We start from the raw sequence: 12,178 nt of genomic DNA, 5'->3' as shown, positions 1-12,178 counted from the left end.
TTTTTCGTAAAGTTCACCGTATGCTCATTACCATTGATGTGAAAAGTGACCTTGCTTTTATTGCAATCAATAACAGCCCCTGCAGTATTCAAAAAGGGTCTACCAAGGATGATCGACATGTTGTCGTCCTCGGGCATCTCAAGTATAACAAAGTCTGTTAAGATAGTAACATTTGCAACAACAACGGGCACATCCTCACAAATACCGATAGGTATGGCTATTGATTTGTTAGCCATTTGCAAAGATATTTCAGTAGGAGTGAGTTTATTCAAGACAAGTCTTTTATAAGGAGAAAGGCATAACACTAATACCAGCTCCTAAATCACACAAAGCAGTCTTCACATATTTTCTTTTGATGGAGCAAGGTATAGTTGGTATTCCTGGATCTCCAAGGTTTTTAGGTACTCCATCCTAAAAAGAATAATTAGTAAGCATGGCGGAGATTTCAGCTTCAGGTATTTTCCTCTTATTAGTAACAATGCCTTTCATATATTTTGCATAAGGGGCCATCTTTAAAATATCAGTCAAGCGAGTGCGCAAAAAGACTGGCTTAATCATTTCAGCAAAGCGTTCAAATTCTTCATCATCCTTTCCTTAGTTCATTTGGGTGGAAAGGGCATTAGTTTTTTAACCCATGGTTCTCTTTCTCTTCCATGTTTTCTAGCAACAAAGTCTCTTTTATCATATGTTTATTTTTGGGTTGTGGGTTATCAAGATCAACAGCTGGTTCTATTCCAACATCATTATTTGGTTCTTTATCTTTGTCTAGTTGAGTGTCTTCATGAACATCATCATTATCTTTTTCATTATCACTAGGTGAATGTTCATTACTAGACTGAGTTTCAGCATCAGAAATAGAAATAGCATTATTATTATCAGGAGGTTTTTCTACTTCAGGTTCACAAGAGGCATGCAAAGTCCTATCATTTTTCTTTTTCTTCTTCTTTTTACAAGGACTAGGTGCATCAGTGTTAATGCTTTGAGAGTCTTGTTCAATTATTTTACGGTGTCCCTCGGGATAAAGTGGTTCCTGAGTCATTTTACCTCCTCTAGTTGCTACTCTAACAGCAAAGTCATTTATATTATTGTTCATTTCACCAAGCACTTCTTTTTGAGATTTAGCAACTTTTTCTAACTGGGTATGAACCATAGAGGCATGTTTTCCTACACCTCTAACATCATTGGTGATTCTAAATAACAAGTTACTCAAGCGAGCAATCGTATCAGAATTGTATTTCAATTGTTTTATAACATTTGCATTGAAGTGATCTTGTTTTCTAATGTAGTTGACAAACTCATAAAGGCATTAACTAGGATGTTTATTGTAAGGGTTGTCACTTTCATCAAATTCCATTAAAGAATTTACCTCTACCACCTTTGGTGGTGGTGTGCCAAGTCCATGTATTTCTTCAATAGGAGGTAAAAAATTTAACATCCTCTGCTTTAATACCTTTTTACTTCATAGATTTCTTTGCCTCTAGCATACCTTCAGGGGTGAGATATAAGATACCCCTCTTCTTCGGAGTGGGTTTAGGTGGTGGTTCAAGAAGAGTCCAATCATCACAATTTTTCAATATATTATTCAATAATTCCTCAACTTGTTCAATAGTTCGTTCCCTGAAAACACAACCAGCACAACTATCTAGGAAGTCCCTAGAAGCATCGGTTAGTCCATTATAGAAGATATCAAGTATTTCGTTTTTCGTAAGAGGATGATCAGGCAAAGCATTAAGCAATTGGAGAAGCCACCCCCAAGCTTGTGGGAGACTCTCTTCTTCAATTTGCACGAATTTAAATATTTCCTATAAGGTAGCTTGTTTCTTATGAGCAGGAAAATATTTTTCAAAAAAGTAATAAATCATATCCTGGGGACTACGGACACAACTAGGAGCAAGAGTATTATACCACATCTGAGCATCACCCTTTAATGAGAACGGAAATAATTTGAGGATATAGTAAAAGTGAATCTTCTCATCATGAGCAAATAGGTGGCTATATCATTTAATTTAGTAAGGTGTGACAAAATAGTTTCAGTTTCATAACCATGGAAAGGATCAGATTCAACCAAATTAATTAACTCTGGGTCGACAGAGAATTCATAATCCTTATCATCAACAAAGATAGGTGAAGTAGGAAACTTAGGATCACATTTCATTCTAGCATTCAAAGATTTTTCTTTCAGTTTGCATAGTAATTTCTTAAGATCATCCCTATCATTGCAAGCAAGAAAGTCTCTAGTTGTCTCCTCATCCATAACATAACCTTCAGGTATTTTAGGCAATTCATATCTACGAGAGCTAGGTCTAATAGGTGTTTCAAGATTTTTAGTTTCAAGTACTTCATCGGTTTCAATAATTTCATCAGTTTCAGATATCTCAATGTCTTTAGGTCTAGCAAGTTGTTCATCAAGAAATTCACCTAGTGGCATCATAAGCATCATCCATAGCAGAAGCATCATCAATAACTTGCGACATATCAGAATTAATAGCATCTGGTGGTGTTGCAAGTTTACTCAAAATAGAAGGTGAATCAAGTGCAGAGCTAGATGGCAGTTCCTTACCTCCCCTCGTCTTAGACGGAAATATCTTAGTCTTGGTATCCTTCAGATTCTTCATAGTGATAAATAGATAATAATCCCAAGTGACATAAAAAATATAGATATGCTCCCCGGCAATGGTGCCAGAAAAAGGTCTTGATAACCCACAAGTATAGGGGATCGCAACAGTTTTCGAGGGTAGAGTATTCAACCCAAATTTATAGATTCGACACAAGGGGAGCCAAAGAATATTTGCAAGTATCGTGAAACGCGATAATTCTTCTCCGGAGCCCTGAACGGACTCCAGATCTCGCCTCCCGACGAAAAACAGGAGGTGGTGGCGGCTCTGTATCGTGAAACGCGATAATTCTTCCTCCCTGGTTTTTTTTCTCCAAATTTAGGTATTTAAGGAGTCGAAGTCAGGGTCTACGGGGCCACCAGGTGGGCACACCCCACCTGGGTGCGCCTGGAGGGGGGCGCGCCCTGGTGGGTTGTGCTCACCCAGGCCCCCCCCCTCTGGTGGTTCTTGGCTCCAGTATTTTTCTTTTATTATAAAATAAATCTCCAAAAAGTTCCGCTCCATTCTGAGAACTTTTATTTCTGCACAAAAACAACACCATGGTAGTTCCGCTGAAAACAGTGTTAATCCGGGTTAGTTTCATTCAAATCATGCAAATTCGAGTTAAAACAAGAGCAAGAGCGTTAGAAAAAGTAGATAAGACGGAGACGTATCAGCGGCGAGCCTACATGGCAGGTAAATATATTGTTTTAGTGCTCATTATTTGCTCTATGCCTCTCTAAAGATGAATAATACATTCTTATAAATGTTTATTTTGAAATCAGCTATTTGTTGAAAAGCAAAAATAATAAATTTCAGATTGTGAGCACTAGCCAAATCATCTCTCAGAAAAATATAGTATCATCTGCATATTCACTACAGGAAACAGCTATTTTGCCGTCTGCCACGGCGGACGGCAAAGGCACGAACGGCGGATGGCAAAGGCCTTTGCCGTCAGCCGCGGACGGCAAAAGGCTTCGGCAAAGTAGGCTACGGTAAATAGCTGCTTTGCCGTCTGCTTCCTGGCGGCTGACGGCAAAGGCCCTTGGCCGTCTGCCGCGGACGGCAAAGAGAGCGGACGGCAATAATTGCGCTGTCAGTCCGTTAAGTGGCTAACGGCAGGCCTTTGCCGTCCGCCGCTGACGGCAAAATTTCTAGTGTCTTTGCCATCCGCCGTATGATTTCATCTACATGTCACTAGATGGCAGGTTCTTTGCCGTCTGCCACTGATGGCAAAGGGCAGGTTCTTTGCCGTCTGCCACTGATGGCAAAGTCTTTGCCGTCTGCCACTGTAGGCAAACTGACCAAATGGGTCAGCTCCCAGGAAGCACAGTTGGCTGCCACGTGGCTTCTTTGCCGTCTGCGGCTGACGGCAAAGAGCCCGTTGCCGTCGGTGGCACATGGCAAAGAGCCTACATATTGGCTCTGTTTTCTGTTTTTTATTAAATCCAACAATTTTCATCACAAATATATATGACATATATAGATATATTTCACAGCAAACATATAAGATATATATGATATATATGACAACAATTTTCACAGCAAAGTGCAAACATATAAGATATCCATCCAACATGCAGAGTTCCATCATACATAGTTCCATCACATATGTTCCATCCAACTACCAAGTTCCATCATACATAGCATAGTTCATCCAACTACCAAGATACATGCATAGTTCAACGATACAAAAGAAACAGAGAAAGGGATAAGGAGCACTCCATCTATGCAAGCTTTCGTCAAGTGAATGAAATCTGCAAAATGAAAAATAAGAAAGTTAGAAATAGGTGACTAGAACAAGAGAAGACTAGAACAAGAAGAGTATGTCATTTATGCGCTAACTAAGGTCAAATGGATCGTTTTTTAGGTAACTAAGGTGAAATGGATCGTTTTTTAGCTCACTTAGGTCAAATGGATCATTTATGAGCTAACTTAGTTGAAATGGATCGTTTTTTAGCTAACTTTGTTGAAATGGATCATTTTTGAGCTAATTTAGTTGAAATGGATCTTTTTGAGCTAACTTTGTTGAAATGGATCATTTATGAGCTAATTTAGTTGAAATGGATCTTTTTGAGCTAACTTAGGTGAAATGGATCATTTAAGAGCTAATTTAGGTGAAATGGATCGTTTTTTAGCTCACTTAGGTCAAATGAATCATTTATGAGCTAAATTAGTTGAAATGGATCGTTTATGAGATAACCTAGGTAAGATGGGTCATTTTGGAGTTAACCTAGGTGAAATGGGCCATTTTAAAGCTAACGTAGGTAAAATGGATCATTTAAAAGCTAATCTAGGTAAAATGGGTCATTTTTGAGCTAACTTGGATGAACTGCATCATTTATAAGCTAACCTAGGTAAAATGGGTCATTTTGGAGGAAAAGAAGCTAACTCTAGGTCATTATGGTAAGCATATTGGAGGAAATAAAGCTAAGTCTAGGTCTTTATGCATTTGTTAAGCAAAACACTAGAGAAACTTACCGTGATCAGGGAGGTGTAGGAGCGGGGTGGCTAATGCCGCTACCTGCAGAAGGATCGTGCGATGCGTTTCTGGAGTTAAGCTGCACCAAAGATCATTTCCAATGTCTCGTTAGCATTATGACACTCAAATGTTAAGACTAGCAAGTAATGTCCATTCAAATTAAACTCACCGTGCTCCCAGGAGCAATCACTGGCATCGGCGGAGCGGGCTGACCAGACTTCTTGCACACAGACTGCACATTTGGTTTTCACAACAGAGTCATACTAGTTAGTAATGAGACTCAAATGTTAAGACTAGCAAGTAATCTGCAGAAGAAACTTACCACAAGGAGCTCGTACATGGCCCTTTCCTGCATGTCATTCCGTGCCCTCTCCTCCTCCATCATCTTTCTCGTCCTCTCCTCCATCTCCCGCTGCCTCTCCGCCGCCTCCGCCAGAAGTTTCTCCATTCTATCTCTCTCAGTCTGTATAGCAGCCTGCAACACCACTCACATGACCATTTGTAATCATTGATGGAAGCGCACACAATGTAATGGAGAAAGATAACTGAGTACGTATCACTAACCTTGATGGCGAGTTGCACTGGCCGTTCCGAGGCCTTATCTCAGGAGCGGAGCTCGACTGGCGCGCCTTGATCTCCGGGAGAGTGCTAGGACAATGGATAAGTCCATCTCCAATGGCTATAGAGCCATGGGACCTCCCGCCACCAGATATCATCACCAGCTCTGGATCAATGGGACCCTGGCTCGGGTTAAAGTCCTCCCCTTTCCTCGCCTTCCCCTCATCTCTATATCTCACGAGCTTGTTGTGGGAGGAGATGTTGGTGAAGTTGTTTGCATCATCGAGGTCAGACTGAGAGAAAGCCTTGACTTTCTTGAAAGAGGCAGTGTGGGCCATGGCATACAGGTCGTACACCTCTGGCACCTTATCCGCCTTATTGTAGCGTGCCTGAAAGAGAGAAACAATGAAAATTAGTAATTAAAGGGCTCAAGCTAGCATGATGAATGAATTGCATGAATCATGAAGCAAACCACATACCTAGTTGCGCCCGAACTGATATAAGTTGGAGCTGCCTTGATGGTGTGGCACACCTTCCATTTGGGCACGTTTGTCCTTGGCCTCGTTGTGGAGGGCTAGCCATTCTTTTGAGCACCACTCATCGACCAACACCTCCCAACAATCCATCTGATCCGCACACCATCTCGGAGGTGCCTAAGTTAGCAAATAGAAACTTGAGCGCTACGGCTAAGAATTACTAAATGAAGGAACTTAAGTAGAAGGCCTTAAGAATTACCTTCATGTACTGCTCCTTACTCAGGAACTTATCGCGGCACGTCGGCTTGGTCTTCTTGATACCACGCAGGGCGTAGTAGTCTCGAACAGCCTGCACCCGAGCCTCGTGTCGTAAGTTCTGGAGTAGGCGCTTGCAGACGTTCTAGATAACATTTGCCGCGTCCTCCTCGTATCCCTCCTCACACCTGTAGAATGTCTGCAATCAAATGAGACAATATTGATTAGTACAATTAATAACTAGCTAGTTGAAGATTTTGAAATGTGTAAAGGAGAAATTACCCAGAACGTCCTGATCACCATGTCTGCCCTCGTGTCGCACACGACACCGTCGATAATGACATCCGGCGGGGCTGGGGCAGCCACGTAGTGCTCCCAGCTCAACCCAAGCTCTGGAAGCCGACCCTCACCAGGCAACGTGACAAACCCCGGGAAGTTTTGCCGGCAAAGAACTCCAAGGACGGAGTTGGGCCGGCGGACACTATGATGGTGGTCCCAACCCCTGCAGCATGACAAGGCCAACGCATTAGTTATTTGAAGAAACGTGAATGCAGAAGGTACATAAATATTAAATGCACTTACGTACCTCTCCCCATCAGGGAAAATCAACCACCTCTGCTCGCGGGTCACCGGCACGGACGGGAGCCGTGTAGAACCACGCTGGTAGACGGTGCCACCCTCCTCCTCAAGATCAGTCGGCTCCCCGCCATCATCGGCATGGCCACTCGGCTCCTCGGGCTGATCCGGCCAGGTACCCCATCCGGACGTGTGCTCCTCCGGGGTCTCGTGGGCCGAACTCTCGTCGGCCAAAGGCCAGTCGACCCGAGGCTCGTGGGCCCAAGACCCGTGGACCGGAGGCTCGTGGACCGGAGTCCATGTAGCCTCCTCCTCGGACGAGTCCACCCTAGCAGTCACGTGCTCGGGTGAAACAGCTGGGGGTGGCGGCGAGGAAGGCGCCGTAGCAGTCACCCTACCTCCTCTCCCGCAACCACGTGCCCCACCTCCTCTCTTCCTACCTCGTCCCCTGCTGGGCACCGCGGTCGACGAAGAAGGGCCCGGCGGTGTGGACATACTGTCCAACAACGCTCGGCCGAGAGGTGCGTCTGGAATCGAAGACCTCACACCACGCGCCGACGAAGAAGGGGCCTTGGCGCGCTCCCGACCAGCGCCCAACATCTTTCAACACCTGCCATGACAAACAGTAAACGAAATTAGTACAACATAAAAAAACACCGACATGAATAATAATATGTGTATCACTTAAGTGTATCATCATCTAGTACAACATTAAAAAATTTAATACCTGACACTACTAATAATCTCGATCAGTATCATCAATAAATGCATAATCATCATCATCACTATAATCAATGACGGGCTCATAGGGTTCAGTGGCATCAACATGTGGAAGGCCACCTTGACGTAATCGGTCAAGCAATGACAGGTCATCCACAGCAGTAACCTCTTCTTGTTCCTCCTCTGGGGTGATGTCGGATTCACTGTCGCTGTCTACTTCAATGTTTTGGGGTGAAGTATAGCGGGTCTTGAAACGCTTTTTGGAAAGACGTGTCTCTTGGAAGAATTCTCCTTCATATGTGTCTGGGTTAATGTGAGGTTCATAATCCTCTTCCTTTGGGGGAGATAGTCTAGCACGTGGCGGCACTTCATAAACGACATCCCAACCTTTCAGATTTGGATTAGTTTGGCAGGCCCACGGTAGATAGAATACTTGGGTCGCCTGTTGAGCCGTAATATAGACATCAGGAACATCTAAATGGGTGCTTTGGTTGACTTCAACTAGCCCTATATGTTCATGAGTCCTTCTAGTCTCCTTCGGCTGAAACCAATAACATTTGAAGACTACGACATTCGGTGGGTTTTCACCATAGAATAGAAGTTCATAAATTGCTTCAACTCTCCCATAATACTCGGTACCTCCTTCGCCGATAGCAGATACACAACAATTTGTAGACTTTCGGTCGGCCATAGATAGCTCTTTGCCATAGGTACGAAAGCGATACCCGTTGATGTCGTATTTGTCAAATGAACGGACCTTATAGTCAAAACCATTAGCGACTTGTCTCAATTCGGCGTCCATAGACTCTGAATTAGCCTACAAGTTTAATATGAAAGGATTGTTGCATTACGCACAAATTAGCGAATGAAACCGGGATAGCCGCCTACAAATTAGCCTACAAGTCTAATAGAAATTACCGTTTGTTTGAACCAAGAGATGAAACCGGGATAGCCGCCTCCTTGCTTTGCGAGAAGCTCATACTCTTCGACAGAATCCTTTTGGATCACCGCTCCATACGAGAATAAGGCGACGTATCGACTGTATGAAATATCCAGGAATAAGAGCAGTTCAAAGGAAATAGAAGTTGCGAAACTATGTACCGAGAACTTACTCGATGTACGGCCGTACTTCTATCAGGTTGTTGAAGATATACTACGAAATGGTCCGCCATTGTTCGTTATCCAAAGATACTGGATTTGAAACACTGGCTGGTGCGAGATTCCCTTTGAATAGGCTGAGGTTGGATCCACCCTTTTTAGGGTCGTCAGCATTGTACCGAGGCTTCGGATTATGCAAATGACGATTTTTGGCTTCGTAGTGTGCTGTCACGAAGTTTGCCGCCTCCTCAGTGATGAATGGCTCAACCATCGATGCTTCAATTCTACGTTTATTTTTACATTTTTGTCGAAGCGTCTTCTGCATCCTCTCAGTTGGGTAGCACCAACGATTTTGCACGGGCCCGCCCAATCTTGCCTCGGTCGGGAGATGCAAAATCAAATGTTGCATTGGATTAAAGAAGCCCGGTGGAAAGATCTTCTCTAACTTGCAGATCAACTCCGGCGCCAACTCTTCCATTTCTTCTAGCACGCCAGGCGATAGTTCTTTCGCACAAAGAACACGGAAGAAATAGCTGAGTTCTGCCAGTACTAGCCATTCATCCTCAGGGATGAAGCCACGCAACATCACCGGCATTACCCGCTCAATCCATATGTGCCAATCATGACTCTTGAGACCAAATATCTTCAATTTATCAAGACTGGCTCCCTCTGTAGATTCGTTGCATACCCATCGGGGAACATCAACTGCATTTTCACCCACAAGATAATTTCCCTCATAGCTGGCCTTCCAAGATTGAACCATGCCTTTGCCTTCGTCCAGTTCTACTTTCCTTTCGGTTCTTTCATGTTTTGTAACGGCCTATCACATAGCGCCTCCAGATCGACTCTAGCCTTAGTATTATCCTTTGACTTCCCATCTATGCCGAACAATGTACCAAAAAGTGCCTCGGCGATATTCTTCTCAGTGTGCATCACGTCGATGTTGTGTGGGCAAAGGAGGTCTTATAAGTAAGGCAGATCCCATAAGCATGTTTTGTGAGTCCAGGCGTGCTTAGAATTATACCCCTTGAAGTACCCTGGATGCTCTGGATCTGGCTCGAGAGCGTTTAACTGATCCAGGGTCTGTTGGCCTGTGAATGCAGGTCGTGTAGAGTTTTTGACAACTCTACCTCTGATGAAGTTCTTCTTGTCTTTCCTGAACTTATGGCGAGGATTCAGGAACTGTCTATGCATGTCAAAGCAAGAAAACTTGCGACCGGCCTGAAGCCAACGAAACTCAAGAGCTCCCTTGCATGTGGGGCACGGGAACCTTCCATGCACACACCAGCCAACGAATAGCGCATACGCCGGCAAGTCATGCGTCGAGTACATGTACCAGACACACATTATGAAGTTCCGTTTGCTATAGGCATCGTATGTCTTGAACCCATTATCCCAGGCTTCTTGCAATTCGTCCTTAAGCGGTTGCATGTACACATTCATATTTTTCCCCGGATAGTTGGGCCCTGGAATTATCAACGTCAGGAAAATGTTCTTTCTTTGCATAATCTGTCCGGGGGGGAGATTGAGTGGAAAGACAAATACGGGCCAACAACTGTATTGGGCTGCCGTCATACCAAACACACTGAACCCATCGGTGCTGATGCCGACTCGAGGATGCCTCGGATCTGCCGCTTAGTCACCATGTAATTCATCAAACTTTTTCCACGCAACACCATCCGATGTGTGTACAATCATCAGATTCCCATCTGCATCTAGTTCGGTTCTTTTGCCCGTTTTGTGCCATATCATCTGTCTGGCCGTCTCTTCGACCATGAAAAGACGTTGAAGTCTTGGTACGATTGGCATATACCGAAGAACATTAACGGGGATTTTGGTCTGTGTCTTCTCACCCATACCGTTGTCTACCACAACATACCTGGAAGACTTGCAAATGGGACAATAGTTCAAGTCTCCATAGTCAAGCCTAAACAAGACACATCCTTTCTCACAGGCATGTATCTTATCATAGGGCATCTTCAGTGCACGGAGAATTTTGTCCGACTGGTACAGGTTTGCAGGCATTACATGGCCTTTGGGTAGAAAGCGTCCAAATACTGTCATCATTGCATCGTAGCATTCTCTGCCCAAGTTGAACTGAGCCTTCAGAGCCATTACTTGTGAGATGGCATCCAACTGACAAAGCTCAGTGTGCTCATGGAGCGGACGTTTTGAAGACTCCAACATTTCATTGAAGGCCTTTGTAGATTCCTCCATCTCCTCGTCCGAATCCCGAGCATCATCAAAGTCTTGCACCATGTTTTCCATCCCGGTACCATGCTCGTCGGTGCGACGACGATCCACCTCAGCTCGGTCACGTTGGGCAGACTCACCATGAAATGTCCACACCGTATAATCGGGCGTAAAACCACTCTTCTGCAGGTGTTTGCCCATTTCAGCCTCTGTCCTCTTTTCCCAATTACCGCACCATAAACAGGGGCACCAGGTTTTCCTCTGGCCATTTGCAAATGCGGCTCGCACAAACCCCTTGGTTTTTGTGAACCATTCAGTGCTCCATTTGTTCTGACCAGTGTGACCGGTGTACATCCACGCACGATCACTCATCTTGACTTTCAGAGCTACTAGACACACAACAAATATATATATAATTCACCATGTATATATTCATCAGTTGATCTACTTTGTCAATTTTATTACGTCCATGCAACCTACACTCTAATAGGTAATGATAGGTCATAATCCCACCCGAGTATGTTTAGATTGGGTTCATTTTCCCATGCTATGCTCCGGATCCTACGCAAAATTTCGGCAGCACCTCCCCGCTGTTCTCCTGATACACGTCTCTGCAATAAACAGAGAGGATGTGTACCCGGAGAACAACAGGGGAGGCAGTGACGAAATTTATGCGTCGGATCCGGAGCAAAGCATATGGGAAAACGAACCCAATCTAAACATACTCGGGCTGTCCATGGATAGCGTTGGACAATTCGAAAGAATCAAGGTTATAAATATGCAAATGCATGCATATTTATAACTATGACGCTTTCGAACGGGAGACACATATTGGTTACGCATACTGATGATTCAAGACACATATATAGCTAGCTATCAAGTTTCATCGGAATAGATCAAATAATTAATGGGGGAGGAGGACATGTCATTTGTGCTCACCCACGGACGAAGGGGCAGAGCTCGTCAAACGCACGGCGAGGTCGTCGAACACCAAACCTCGCAGCGATGAAACAACTGCACATTTAAAACTACCCGATCAACACAATTATATATGATGTTTTTCATAACAAAATCGAAAGATATATGACCTAACTAATAATTCACAAATATATGACCCCGTCGGCTTTTGGAAGGCCAAAGAACACCTTTTCGGGAGGTGTCGGGGGTCGGGGTGTCGTGTCGGTCTCGGGGTGCCGTGTCGGGGTCGGGGTCTCGGGGTCGGGGTG

Source organism: Triticum aestivum, chromosome 5D (genome assembly GCF_018294505.1).
Source record: "Triticum aestivum cultivar Chinese Spring chromosome 5D, IWGSC CS RefSeq v2.1, whole genome shotgun sequence".
In the NCBI taxonomy this organism is placed as follows: Eukaryota; Viridiplantae; Streptophyta; class Magnoliopsida; order Poales; family Poaceae; genus Triticum; species Triticum aestivum.
The sequence above is the reverse complement of the archived record's forward strand: the minus strand, read 5'-3'. Positions refer to the sequence as shown.